At 38.9% G+C, this 15138-nt stretch overlaps 1 long non-coding RNA gene across 1 annotated transcript; it reads right to left on the reverse strand.

Moving 5' to 3' along the window:
* Window positions 1-13857: 13857 nt before the first annotated feature.
* LOC114056085 lies at window positions 13858-14899 on the reverse strand. The gene is made up of 2 exons (XR_003570904.1): window positions 14430-14899; window positions 13858-14113 (listed from the first exon to the last, which is right to left on the reverse strand). It is a non-coding gene; the product is annotated as an uncharacterized LOC114056085 (long non-coding RNA).
* Window positions 14900-15138: the final 239 nt, after the last annotated feature.

Consider the following 15138-nt stretch of genomic DNA (forward strand, 5'->3'; position numbering starts at 1 on the left):
TTCTTGAACAATACTTGTCACTGTATAGTGTAAGTGTTGAATATAAACAGCCCAGTCTCAATAAAACAGAGGTGAGGCTGCTATAACGAGCAATTCAATTCAGCACAGAGCCCAGAGGCAGCAATCAGAGTGCACTTCAATTCTTTAGTCCCACTGCTATGTAACAGCAACAGTATGGTGTTGCTATCAGCATGTGAGTGATATTCTTCTCTCCTTATCTCTTCCTCTTCAAAACTCACTGTGACATATGAACTATGGTATCTGGCTCTGCAGAAGTTGTAAAGAAGAATCTGAAAGAATACCCAAACCCTCTTATTCTATATTCTGCCTCAAAAGGACTTTTCTGGAAGCTGAAATGTGTATAACAAATAGGAAATAAACTATGACATAATCTAGGGAATTACTTGAACTCTAACAGCTGAGAGAAGTACAGGAGTTGCAGCTTGGTTTAATTTGTGAGAGAGCAAAGCCAATCCCTGATACCACATCTTCCCTAAGTTTTAGTTTGCTGTGCCAATAAACTGCAAAAATTAGTGCAATAAAGTCCAATTTAAAAATGTGTACAATATGCATAGTGGTGTTACATAAACATAGCACCTACTATGAGATTTACACTTCGGAACTGTGCAACTCGACAAACGTTTTTCATTCTTGCTTGCAATAGATACCCAACTATGTTTCCTGAACGTATTTTGGCCTCACAAAATCATAGTGCCATGTCCTATTATGTTCCACATGCAAGCAGTTAGAAGATTATATGCCAGCCATCAGCATTGTACAAGTCAAAAGTGATTTACCATGGATACATGTGCCTCTTGATGAATATTTCTAAGATTATACAGCTGTTGTTTATCAAGTATCATTTATAAAGCATTACATGACAGTAAGCTATAAAGAATGCATGTGCAAGCTTGTAAAATGAAACATAATGCTTGGTAATTTAAAAAATATATTCATTGTAGATTTAATTGTTGGATAGTTATGTTGATTTATACCACACAAATGGGGACTTTATGATTCACAATGACTTAGCAGACAGTGAACTTCATTGCACCACTAAACTTGGTTTATGGGATTTAGTTGCAAAAAAGGTTAAATGTGTTCGAAGAGATCTGTCTTGCATTCTCTTCACTGTTGAAACACTGCACTGCTTTTGGCTCCACTTGTTCGAAAAGAAACACCACTACATTCAGTCCCACCAGCCTGACTGAGTCTAAAAACTGAGATGACCAGTTACAGACTTGGATTCATTTGGTTAGTAACACCAGTCCCTTTTCTAATAGGTCAGTAATGAAACTTCCTTTAGAAAATTATTTTGAAGTTAAAAGTAAAATGGATTGATAACGAAACCTTCTCCAGAAACTTACACTTTTAGTTAAAAAAATAATAATTTCTAAGCAAGAAGGTCAGTAGTTGGAGGAGATTAATGAAATAAAAATTGAAATGGTAATTGTGATATATTTGTTCCTTGCCTCTATTTTCCACTATGAACTGGACTCCCTAGAGAGCTGATAACTCCCATAACTGCTATGCTACATCAAAGCAAGATGCTGCTAATATGGAACCTGTGTACCATGAGAAAAGTAATCCAGTGAGCTGACAGAACAGGGTCTCTCAAGCTTAATGTTCATAAAGCCCTTGGGACAGTATTTCGAATATTTTAAATTTTTATTTTCAGATGGAGTATTTTTAATTTTTACTATTTTTCATAAGCTGTCTAAATTTCTCAGGTAGTTCTGAGGATATTTCGCTCCCTGATCATCTCTGACACCTCTGTGGGCAGTCCTAGCTGAGAAGCCTATGGTATGGAGAATGCTTTCCTACATATTATGTGAAAAAAACTTATTCAGTACCTTGCTTATTTGAATGGACAATATCAAAACTTCAATACCAAAAGTCTGTATTCTTTATAAACACTAAACTCAGTAAGTGAAAAAACCACGTTTTTTTCTTAAAACATTAAAGAGTGGGTCTGACAAGTGTAGTGAGTCAAAAATAATCCAATAATGTTGGATCCCAGGTGAATGTATAATTGGATGCAGTTCATCATGATGCTTGTCTATTTTTTTTTCTCATAAGGAAGTGGTAAAAGAAAACCCTGTTAGTTTTCTGAATGAGTGAACAGTAACCTTGTAAAATGTGTGTAACTGCTTGCATACACAGAAAAGTAAATATACACAGCATTCATGCATATGCTTTTGTCGTGTGTTTGCACACCTGTGCCTGTAGGAAGAAAATAAAGCTGTATTATTCCAGGCTCAATGTTAATGCTCAGTGTTTATTTACTAAATATGTATAAAACAATCTGAATTTAAAATATCACCAAAAGAAGAGTGAAATTCTTGCAAAATACATGGGTAGGATAATGAGATCTTTGCTGCTTTGTCAGCTGGTAACCTATCTGCTTTTGACTGTTTCTTTAAGTGATGAGGAATTACCAGTATAGAGTCCACGGATCTGTAGCATGTATTTTGCTCTTTCTGTTGCCTGTTTATTTTGGAAGACTGGATGTGTATTTGTCCTCAGACATTTGAAAAATGCCAATGCCCTGCATTAACCCACAAACCAAATACCAAATGCAACAGGAATTTCCTACAAATGTGTTGGATGATGAATACTTGGCTCTGATCTCACAGGAACACTTTGAGTAGAAAAAATTAAAAGTACTAGAATTCAATTATTATGATAGTTCAATTAACCTCTATTGAACAGATGTAGAAATTATACCTAATTATGCTCGTAGCTGACTTCAGACATGGACCTCTGCCCAACGAGGACTAATCTAAGATCACCAAATTCATTTCACTTCAGACCTTTGCTCTCAGAAATGAGTACTACAGTAAGTGATTTCACCATTAAATATCTCTCTAGCACCATAATCTTTCTAAAAGTCTGTTCAGTGCTCAGTTTTATACTAAGGAACTTAATGTGCTATCCCAAGTGTTATCACAGAAATTCTAAAGGAAAGGTCACTGATAAAAAGGAACATTTTAAGTGAGCTTTGCTGAATATTGCTGTAAGCCTACCTCACTTTGGCTCCACAGACATTCATAAACCAAAATGCATGAATTTGTACCTACACTTAAATACATCCTTATCGTGGTGACTGGGAAATGTTTTGAATTTATTCCTTTGCACGAGGTCCAGTGTAGGGCTTTATTCTGAGAACCAAAGTGTTTTATATAGTATGAGGTGTCCCTGTACAGGATGATGTTTTCTGTCTAACCATGAAATATATTTCTTCACAATACAGCAAGTTCCCTCGCCTAAAACAGCCTTTTCTTAAGACAGAGAAAACAAAGGCTTGTTATCAGTTATGCAGCTATGAACACAAATTCTACACTAATATATTCTAGGAAAATGTTACCTTCATTGTCTGGGCAAAGCAATTTTTGTTGTTCTCATATAAAGACTATGTAAGAAAAAAATGAGCACAACGTTTAAAGGAAGTGTTTCTTTCTCCCAAATATGTTTGGGTTTGCCACTATCTTGCATATATTACTTGTTCACAAAACTTTTCTCTTGCTAGCACCATTGCACAGGGGGGGAAAGAATTTTCCATTCCTTCATGACATTTATTTCTGTTTCTGTCTGTTGTTGAGATTGACTGCCCTGATCTTCCTGCTCTGTCCTCAGCTATTTTTATGAATACTCTCATTTTCTTACAGCCTCTGGTTTCCAGAGGTCTGTGGGCTAGCATCCAGCAAGAATATCCCTAAATATTCACCATTGTCTTCTAAATAAGAAAAAAACCCCTACTTTGTTGTAACTTCTTGGATCTCTCTTGATGGGGAAAACTGTTCTATATTTAGACCCCTTGTCAGGTGCTCACCAACTCATTTAACTTTTCTCCCTAACACTCTGGTAAATGGCCAGCATTGCCTGGAGCATATTCCCATGGAAATGACTTGATTATATTCTGAACCTGTGCATCTTGGATTTTCAGTGGTTGTAAAATTTAGTTGCTGTTGACCATATCTTTCCTATATTTGAGTTTACTTTTTTCTTTTGGGTTCCTTTGGCAAATATCACAGAATCGCAGATTGCTCTGATTCGGAAGGACCCAGAGGGATCATCAAAGTCCAGCTCCTGGCCCTGGAAGGAACAGTCTCATGTGCCTGAGAGTGTTGTCCAAATGCTTCTTGAACTCTGTCAGGCTTGGTGCTGTTACCACTTCTCTAGGGAGCCCATTTCAGTGCCCAAACACCCTCTGTGTAAAGAAACGTTTTCTAATATCCAACCTAAATATGACGTTTCTCAGACATTCCTCTGTGATAACATTGTATCTACATAGGGTCCCTTAGGTCTGAATACAGGGTATTCTTCCTTAGAGCTGTCAGTATGTTACTGGTAATGGGATCTAATAACACTGGTAAAATTAATTTTGATGAGACAAAGTATTTATCTTGAGCTAAAGAAAGGAAAATCTAGGTGCTCTGACTAAATTTATATCATTGGTGTAGAGCTGTGGGAAAATGAATATTCTCCAACAGTTAGGATAAAAGTGAAACATCTTTCAGTGTTTTGTGCTGTGCAGTCATTATTTGAATGAGATAGTGTTGACTAGGCTGATTTTTATTTGTGATTACACTGAACACCTCACCTATGTTTACTGCAGGTTAATAACCTCATGGAAAGCCAAGCAATTTCAGTTTTTGAACACTGTGAAGTATTTAATGTAATTATAGTTCCTCTTAAAACAACTAACAGCTTGAAAGCATGGGAAAACTGCAGAGTGGGTAAGTACTTGAATACTGCTGCTATGATTGTTTTCCCCATAATGTATCTCTCTTAAATAACGAAACTTCATTATTGGCATGATAATCAAGTAAGACATTAAACTTCAAGCCTGTTAACAGGGAGGATATTGTCTCATATTATATATAAATTACAGTTTATGCATTACATTTAGTAATTTACAATTATTGTCTACAAGCAATTACATTTACAGTAAGCAGGTTGTAGCAACAGTACAAAGACAGCCTTGATTCCTATAAACTAGTGTCCTACATCTTCTCCAAAATCACCTCTGCAATCTGGTTTTCTTACATAAATCCCTCTGCTATTTTACCCACAGTTGCCCCTTTCTTATCTTAATACCTTCTACCATAATATCCTCTTATTCTTTTCAGATCATTAGCTCACCTACTGCAGAAGTTCCCTGATATATCCACCAGACCATCATCTCCCTCCTGTGTTCCCCTTCTAAATTTTATTTAGGCTGCCAGGTGAAGAAAAGTCTGCAAAGACTGGCTGGCAGTTGCTAAGTGGTTAGCCAGACAGTGGGCATGTATGCTACCAAACACCAAATCCCACATAAACTGACTTTCTTGCTCACAGCAGGAACAACAGCAAAGTCTCTGTCCTCCACCTAGGAGGAAGTTCATAAAATATGTAACAATTTACATCTTTGAGACTTCTAACAAATTTATTTTAAGAAAATGGTCACTGGATTAAAAAGTTACTGTGAAAGGAGAATTGGCAAAATGGATAGTGGAGCCATGCCAGCTTCATATGTGGAGAAAACCGAACTAAATGTGACTTTCCTAGTTGTAAATTGAAATGTGAAACTTGAAGAGGAGGAGGAGTTCTTTTTAGTTCTTTATATATTATTTTTAGATGCAATGAAACCCTTAATATCCAGTGTGGTCAAGATCCGTTTCCCGAAAGACTCATGACTATTATATTGCCTGCCTCTCTGCCTGGAAATTTAGGATATAAACTTCTGAAATCTTACCAGTGTTTTTCTTAGCACATTGCTGCTAAGAAATTCCAAAGACATTTTCTCTGGTGTAGAATAAAACCAAATGGAGAAGACAAAATGAAAAATACAGCATTTTTCATTAATTTGTGGATGTAAAAATACAAGAGAGTGGAGTTGCCTTGAACTCCTATACTTGGGAAGGAATTTGGTCAGCTGAGTGTTCAGAGAATTTTGTGGCTGCTTAGACTTAAAACACACTGCGGGAAGGCAGAGAAATTGCTGGTTGCACAGTCCAGAATTTTCAAATGTAAAGGGACAAATATTCAAATAACGTCTGTCCCCATTAGTTTGAATCTCCCTGAAAATGCATATTCCCTCTCTCACTCACACACAAATATGCTTTATCATCAGACACATCAGTTCCTATTGCAGCTGGATTTTTGAGGACAAATGTGTATCATAAAACCATTTTTATATGGGGCACTTTTACTACTGTAGTCTCAGCAGAGGCTCAGGATTGAATAAGCATGAAAATTGAAGTGCCTTTGTATTCAAAATGATGCTCACTCATCCTTGGTCAGAGTTGAAGGAAGGCAAACACAGAGGAGCATATACTGTAACTGCCTGTAGACAAAACCAGAATTTTTGCTTCAGCCATTTGCTACTCAGCAGAGTCCCAAAAAAGCGAAATGTCATCACAGTGTATCATTTGTGCTGCCAATTTTTGTCATGATTGTACTGCAGAATCTGCCGTACCATAAATCTGACACTCTGAGAGCAACCAAGACATATTTAACTGGAATAAAAAAATAACCTTCAATAAAACAGGAGAACAATGGAAATCTTCTATGATATATTATACACAAGAATAATATGTAACAAATTCCTGTAAAATATTCTAAGGCCAAAGACGAGTCAGGTCAAGACCCTTCTGTGCTATGGGCTGTAAAAGCATTTAGCAAATGACATTTCTTTCCCCAAAGACTTAAGCTGATGAACCAGGCAGTTTGGGGAAAAGAAGGACATAATGCCACTGAAGGAGGCAGATTAATGGGAGATAGTAACACAACTTCCAACATAAATAGTCCTTACTATTTATTACTATAATATACTATATTATTCCTTACTGAAATTATTCTTTCTTGTATTTGAAAGCCAAGCGTTAAAAATTCATGCTTGTGCTTGGACCTCATTGGATAAACAAGTTTCAGACTCACCTTGTGAGCATATTGAAATGAAAGAAGTAAATAAATTCTTTAACTAAAAATCAGTTTTGTATGTATTGTTAATTATTCCAAGAAGTATTTTCCATGTTTACAAAAACTGACGACATTTTAAACTAACCTTCACTGAGACAGATCATAAATGCCATACAGCTGGCCATAGAGAAGGCTGCTTGTAGTATGTTGTGAGTTCCTGGTTGGTTTTGGTTTTGTTTACTTGTTTGTTTTCCACTTCAATTTAAATGGTGCCTTGATGATTGTATTATTGCATTCAGCCTTTCAGATTTTTTTCTGTAGAAGAGATACAGATTTTTGTATTAGTCAACAGAGAGCCCAAGCAGTGCCACAGTATAAAACAATAGCAGGCAGCAAAAGAACAGAACAGAATAATGTTCATTTAAAATGGACATGCGAGCTAAGTAGAGCAATGACAAAATCTAGCAGGTAACCAGATGTTTGGGTTAAAACGACAATATGCCCGGTGACGAAAGTTATCTGCGACGGAAGAGGGAGCTCTCACTGCACCGGCCCCGCCAGCCGGGAGAGGTGGGGCACGTCTTCCAGCTGGAGCTGTGAAGGTGGTGGTGCCATTCCCTCCTCCTTTATTTTCTCTTTGGAATATGATTCAATGCAGTTTTCATATTAGTGCTTATAGAAAGCTATAGCAGAATTCTCCACAGAAAATTAAAGTCAGATATGAGCAACGGATGAAACTGAGTAACGCTTCCCAAGTCTAGTGATCAGAGGGATATTTTCCTGAGTTAGTAAGGCACATATCCCGATAACAAAAAGTCTGTTTCTTGCTGTATTTGCACAAAACCCAAAAACACTGAGAAAAGTATTACAGCATAAATAATAACAAATATCAACTTTGTTTATGACAATAGAGAATGTAGACTGAAGGCTGAACTCACTGAATTTAATTAGAAGATCTGACCTCATTGTGTTGAATGAAACAGTGACAGAGTGATTTTGCAAACCTTCTCAGAGTAGCTGTTACCTCTGTACATTACCCTTCCTTTTTTAATAAGTTGTTCCATGTGACTAAGAAAGTAGTCAAAGGTTAACATAGATAAATAGCTGTGTGTTATCCTCCATAGATAAACAATTATGCCTAAGGTCTCAATTGCAGATGCACTAGTGGTATTCTTGTTTGTTTTCTTACTCATTTGTATTGTTTTGAAGATAATTATTTCCAAATAAGCAAAAAAGAATGAAATACTTAAGATTCAATGTGACCCTCTGAAAAAAAACAGGCCAGAATGCATCTAGATATTTGGTGTAAAAATTAAGTTAGAGACACTAAAGGTTTTCTGTGATGTAGGTGTTGTGACATTATGAGATGATCTAGGGCATCTTTCCTAATCCTCAGATAACTCTCCAGAAGGAGACAGAATACTTCAGAATATTTTCAGAAATATTTCAGCCCATGAATCGTGACCCATGATTCCTCAGTGTTTGTAGGACTGTTTACAAATCTGGAGCAGATCCTATGATGAACCAAGAACTTACAGCATCTTAACCAGTTGAGCACCGGCTCAATCTTTTCTTCAGCCAGTGCTACCCACTTGCAGCATATCCAAGAACAATAGAATGCGTGTGCAATTGCCACTCTTGATTCTCTATTACATGAAATATTTGTTGCTGACACATAAAGTTCTAGGGAAGGTAGGTGCAATATAGGCATCCATGCAGCAGTCAACTTGTAAAAGACTGTAAGAAGTAACTGTTAGAATAAGTCACCTAAAGCTACCCTTTCACACTGTACTCCATACCATTGACTTAGGAGTTAGATTATAGGAATGTCATTTCACATGTAATTGCAGGACTGAACATCTTCCCTGGAGGCTGAATTCAGGAAATAGTGCCAGGCAGAAGTATGTTAAGATACTGCAGTCAAGAACTTCTACATGTGCTGGTAGGAATAACTTCTCTGTATTTTATAAATATATATATATGTGTGTGTGTGTGTGTGTAGGTATATTTTAAAAACCCTATGACTGCTTGCACTATTATAGCTTTTTGTCTGTTTAGTTTACAAGAATTCTAACCAGCAACACAAATTTAAATATCATAAAAACTCCTCGAAAACCGGGAAACACAACATCTACAAAGATTTTGAATGTTGTAAGTATTCCCAGTGTAAATGGACTGAAATTACGGAGCAATACAAAGTATGTGACATATGGCCCAGGCCTGTTAGTTGGGCACGTACTATGCTGAAAACCTAACTTTTTTTTAAGTCCTTCTGTAGGTTCAGTCTGCCACTATTTATTTGCAGCATTGCAACTACTCTTCTTCTTTTTTTTTTTTTTTTTTCCCCAATCCTTTGTTTGGCATGCTTGCATCTGATTTGTCTATTGGTCCATTTTTGAAATATTGTCTCATGTTCCTGACACAAAAGTCTTTTGCATCTGGCACCTGTGCAGGTGCACAGGTCTTTGCCAGTTTTTGATAAATAGGAAAGTTTCTCAGGAAGCATGAATCCAAAAATAATTTTATCAGAAGAGTATTGGATTGTTGAGGGCTGAGTGGTATTACTTAAAAAGATGACACAGGGACCTTTGTAACACAGATTTGTTGTTCTTCTCTGATCAGAACTCTAAGCTTGGATCACCGATATGATTTACACAGTACATCCCTTCCATTACTTGCAGGACAGACACTAGCTCATACTTGTCTGGAGATGTCTAAAGCTTTGACTTATAGCAGCCATTTGGATTCCTCTGCCAGAGCATGTAGTTTGTGCGTATGTGCAACTGTCCCCAGTCTTTCACCCCTTAGTGGCTGAGCTACCAAATCCTCTCATGAAACATACTTTACAGTTGCATACTATCAGCAAAACTTATTTCTAGTAATATTCTTTTGGGGATGCTTTGTAAAGTAGCAGGCACTGTAATCCATACACTCTGTGAACTTATGTACTGTGATCAGCCTTAAGGACCTCTACAAGACTTAAATACTCCAATTTTACTTCAAATACTTGGCTTCACTGTTAATATGTGACCCTCAAATAACACCAATCTGTGCTTATTAGATGCATAATTTCCTTCAAGAGAAGATCTAGCAGAAATCTTGGAGGAATTCCATGATATTGTAAGTATATGGGACAAATCCAGAAATAAAAAAGCAGCTTGATTTAGACATCTGTCTTTCCATAACTTACATTTTTGTTCTTTCACCATTCAAACTGAGTTTCCCCTTATTAGCTAAGTGGGCAGTACTTTAGCAAGCTTTCCTTTTTTATTTACCTCCGTATTTGTAACAATTTTTCTGCCCTATACTTTTTTTCTGGTAATTAATATTCCAGTTCATTTTCAGGGATTGTATGCCAAGGTAGTACGATTTCTTACGAATAGGCATTGCTTTCAGAAATTTTACACCCTAACTCCTTAGAGACGTTTACAATCTTTTTCACTCTTACCAAATGCTCCTCCCATGTTCTTCGTGTTTTCTTATCAGTACACTTGAAACCTGACACTCCCTGCCAATCCATCCTGAGGACAACCTCGAGGAGCAGTTCTTTAAACACAATGCACCAAATTATCTCTTCCAATCTTCTCATTACCATTGAACACAACTCTCAGGTAACAAATGGGTTAGCTGTTCTAACACCTTCTTTGTATTTTATGCATCACCTTCTTAAGTCATTAGCAGGCTCAGTAAAAGAGTTTCTACACTATCAGTTATAGTGGTTGGATTTTCCATTAGCTTTATTTTTTACTTCTTTTATCAAGCATTCAGAAGTCATGGCACCCATGTGTTGCTTGCTTCACTTCCCAAGGAGATAACAGAAGACCAGATGATGCACAGAAGCCTAAAGGAGTCCCAGCTGAGTATTTGTAGCTACAGATGCTCCTACAATCTCAGCTGCCACCGTCAGTTATTATTATATGATGATTTGAGTGCACCACAGCTTTATTTTTCATCTCTAATGGTGAAATATCATCTCTGTTACCTAGTAAGCATGGCAGACACGAAATAAATAAACTCTGTTCCTAGACTCTGTGTTCCTTCTTACCAGTATCTTGCAGAACAAAACAACCAAAAAACAACCTATCAATATTGCTAGGGACTGAGTTGTTATTATTATTAATACCTTGGGATTTTTATCATGTCCTTAGGTAAGTGCTGACTGCTGCAACAAATGTTCATATAAGTGTGCCCCAAGCTTAGTGGGATTCTGGATTTCTCATCTGCTAGCTGATGTTTCAAATCCTGCAGCTTATGTTTTTTTTTTTCCTTACAGTAAAGGAAGCTTTTCATTAAGGAAAGTAATTTTAGTTTCTTGGTCTAAATACATGCAGTTTTACATGAGCTGATGTCTCCAGCCCGTCAAATATCTAGGAGGTTCTTTATGTCAGCTTGTTTTAATAGCTGCTGATGCTGGCCCTAGAGGATCAGCGCACAATTATGCATAGCCAATTCTGCTTCAGATAAGACATCACTGCCTCCATATAGCCAACAAATATCATCGAGCTTGGGATCCACCTGGGAATCAGATTCTCTCACCTAACCTCTTAGATCCATGGCAAGTAACTCAGAGCTGAAACTCCTCTAGTTTTTCACTTGGTTAATTAGCAGTCTCTCCAAGCATGTGTCTATATATGAGGTTGGCAATTAACAGCTGCTACGTTTAATAAGACTCTAATTTCTGGTTTCACATTTGTAAATACATAAATACATCTGTTGTAGTCTTATCCATCATGTTACTGACCTTCTCTAACAGACTGTGAAATTCTCTGTGTTAAACTGTTCTTCAACCTTCTTTTCCTAAAGGATTTGCTCATTTTTTGCAGTTTCCTCTTTACTGATGAATTCATTTATGGTATAGAGATTGTCAAAGGATCTCCAGAACAAAAAGTAGAGAAATTGATGATAGACTCCTTAATGTACACAAGTACAAATTTTCCTTACTATAGTACAAACTCCACTTCCTACAGAAGTTTTCAAAGCTGCATCTGGTCACAGGACTCAGCATGCATCACCTTATTAAGTCATTAGCTTTGTTGACGTCTCAGAAGCGTTGCTTTGGTCCAGAGTATTTTGAAATGTTTTGCTTTGAGGATTTTTTTGTTTATTTTTTTTTCTTAAATCCCAGGTGACTTTTCTAAAAATAATTCTGAGCCATGGGCCTGGTAATTGGCTAATAATAGAAAAAATATTAAGTGGAATTTGACCAGAAAATCCACTTTCAATATTCTCCCCTCTCTTTGTTTTCTTTCTTCTTTACAGTATAAAGGAAGACTCTGACTGATCTGTCATGAACTGTAGGGAAAACAGGAGAATCTTGAATAGAATTTATATAAAGTATTCAATCCCCTCCTATGACAACTTAAGAGGCATAGTCATTTCACTTGAAGATGGGAGACAGGTATGAAAGGATTATCCAGAGTTCTTTCGGTGATTTAAGAAAGGCTGCCCTACTTAGCAGGATGGTTAGCCTTTCTGCTACTTGAACTGGGGGATACAAAAGAAAAAGTATCCAGGGAAGTCTTAGGAAGCAAGGAATTATGAGGAGTTCCAGGGGAGAGCAGCTAAGAAATCAATAAAATGTTCCAGAAATTCCTCCAAGCAATTAGAACGAGGAAACATCTGAGGAAAAAAAAGTAAGGACCTAATGTCAAACCTCCTACAGAAACCCAAAAGACAGCAACATTGACTTCAGACTCTTCTGATCTCTACACCTAACTTCTGAATGGGAGGATTAATGGAATATAAAAAACAGGAGTGTTTTCTCTGGGAGCACTAAGGGAAAGTGGTACTGGAGGTACTGGATTAGGAACTGCTCCCACACTTTCCTGACTCGTACTTACCACCACAGTTGCTACAACTCCTGTTTGTCTATCGCACTTTGGGCAGACCAAAGTACTGTGCAGTGCCTAATATCACTCATGGGTGGTGGTAGTCATCCCACTGGATGCCATCCCACTGTGGTTTGGGCTTACAGGACCTCTGACTCCAGATCTAGATTTCCTTCCTTAGCTTCAAGTGACCACCAGGAAAAAGGGTCTCCTAGGATTCCCTAGAACTACAGTGTGCAGAGTGAGCACTGAACCCTAAGCTGCCATGTGATTAATGGAAGGGCTGACCTCCTGACCTGAAGAAAGGCATTTAGGACAGGGTAACCCACAGAAGGCAATGTAGATGGCCCAGCTTTGTCAAAGGCTCTGCAGCCTGGCACTGAAATAAGCAATGTGGGAAAGGTGGCTTTAGGCATTTTAAACAAGGCAAGAGAACAGTGCTGGAGCTTTGAAAACTGATAAGCAAGTAGAATGTAGAGCTGAGTCACTCTGTATTTGTCTCTCTGTGTGCATGTGTACATATATAGATACATATTTTTGTAAGCGTGTGTGTGTGTTTGAGTGAGGATATGAAAAAAAGAGGCATACAGTTCCAAAATCCACTGCAATACTGAATTGTGAGCTGAAGCTGTCACATCATATGAAACAGATCCAGAGAACGCTTGAAGACGCACTCACAGATATTTTAAAACTTCTCTTCAGCGTTTCACTTACATGTGGTAGCATTTAAATCTGATATCCTTTATGGCTTTTTTTTTTTTTTCTGAAACCAACATGAAGCAATGTTTGATGAAAATGCAAAAATTCTTGGCTAGCAAATTTTTTTTTTTTATCTTCCAAAGTCATATCATGCAGATTCATGCAGTGGAAAAAACGCTGATGTTCTTATGAATAAAAGAAGGATTAGGAAGATTAAAATGCACACCATTGGACTCATTGAAAAAAGGCTCAAGTATGATATAGCTTTCTGCACAGCTTTGCCTTGAGGATCACAGCTGAAACTGTTCTTGTCTTTATTTTTGGGTAGTTCAGAGAGATGCTGGGTCCAGATCCCCCATACTGAGCTTTTCATAAAAGTTGCAGTAAAAAGGACATTGCAAATAGAATGCTGCTGAGTGAATGATCAAATTTTATTTTATTTATTTATTTTTGTTATTACAGCCAGATGTTGCCTCAGGAAGTTGAAACAAGGAGTCAGGAACTGACAGTTTAATAATTAAATTGGGAAAGTTGGCAGGCCTCCTGCTACTTCCTCTAATACGTAGCATCTATGAATGAAAGTGTGCAGTATCCCAGTGGCACTCCTTCCGAACTGGCTCATCTGTTACTGGGTAATGATTTTCTGTCGAGGCAACAGCAATGCACAGGGCCTATTACACCAGCTACATAAAGTTAAAAAGACATTATGAATAAAGCGTTCACCATGGCTTTTACCAACATTTCTACACAAGACTGCCTAACGCTGACATGTGTTTATTAACACTTAATAATGTTTACATAATTCTTCCTTGAGCTCATTACAGCTGTCAAAAATCTGAATAGAGGGTGGTTTTGCCTGTGTTTAACTCCTGAAGACTTTGCAGTCCCTAAGCTGAGATAAACAGCAGTAGAGGATGCTGAAGGCCCCAACTGGTTGCTGTGCTGCCAGCGTGGAAGGCTTAGAGCCAGCTGCCCACCTGAACCTGAGCATCATCACACCTTTCCTCCCTTTTCTGGTATTTCTTTCCTAGGAGGAATTCTTAACGTTTCTCACTGCAGGCTCCCGGGGCTGCCCGTACCGGCCCACAAGCCTGCGGAGGGCATGGAGAATCACTCCAGCCGTCAGGACAAGAGGAGACACACCGGCACCGAGGGTGCGACAAGCGGGTGCCAGGTTGGGCTGAGAGTTTGCCGGACAAAAACTTTGTTCAGAGGCAGCGGGCAGAGCGGCTAAAACACAGAACACTTGCAGGGTGAGGGTCCGTCCCGTGCCCCTGCCCCTCGCGCTGGACGGAATGGGGGCCAGAGGAACAGCTCCTCGGCCGGGCGGGATCGCGATCCTGCTCGATCTGACAACGGACCGGGATCGGGGGGCGAGCCCGTAGGGCCGCCGTGCGCTGTCCCGGCCCCTCACCTGCCCCCGCCGCAGAGCCCCCGCGGGGTTTCCGAATGAGGAGCGCGGCGGGGAGATCCCCGCTCCCCAATTCCCAGCACAGCTCGCCAATTCCCAGCCCCGCTCCCCAATTCCCAGCCCCGCTCCCCAATTCCCAGCCCCGCTCCCCAATTCTCAGCCCCGCTCCCCAATTCTCAGCCCCGCTCCCCAATTCCCAGCCCAGCTCGCCAATTCCCAGCCCCGCGCGGGCAGGAAGGACCCCGCGCTCCCTCACGCCCCGCGCGCGGCAAGGGGGCGCGCGAGCCCCCGGCGGCC

The sequence above is a fragment of the Empidonax traillii genome, unplaced genomic scaffold (genome assembly GCF_003031625.1).
Source record: "Empidonax traillii isolate 1590-97213 ecotype Southwest subspecies unplaced genomic scaffold, ASM303162v1 scaffold81:size2596050, whole genome shotgun sequence".
Taxonomy (NCBI): domain Eukaryota; kingdom Metazoa; phylum Chordata; class Aves; order Passeriformes; family Tyrannidae; genus Empidonax; species Empidonax traillii.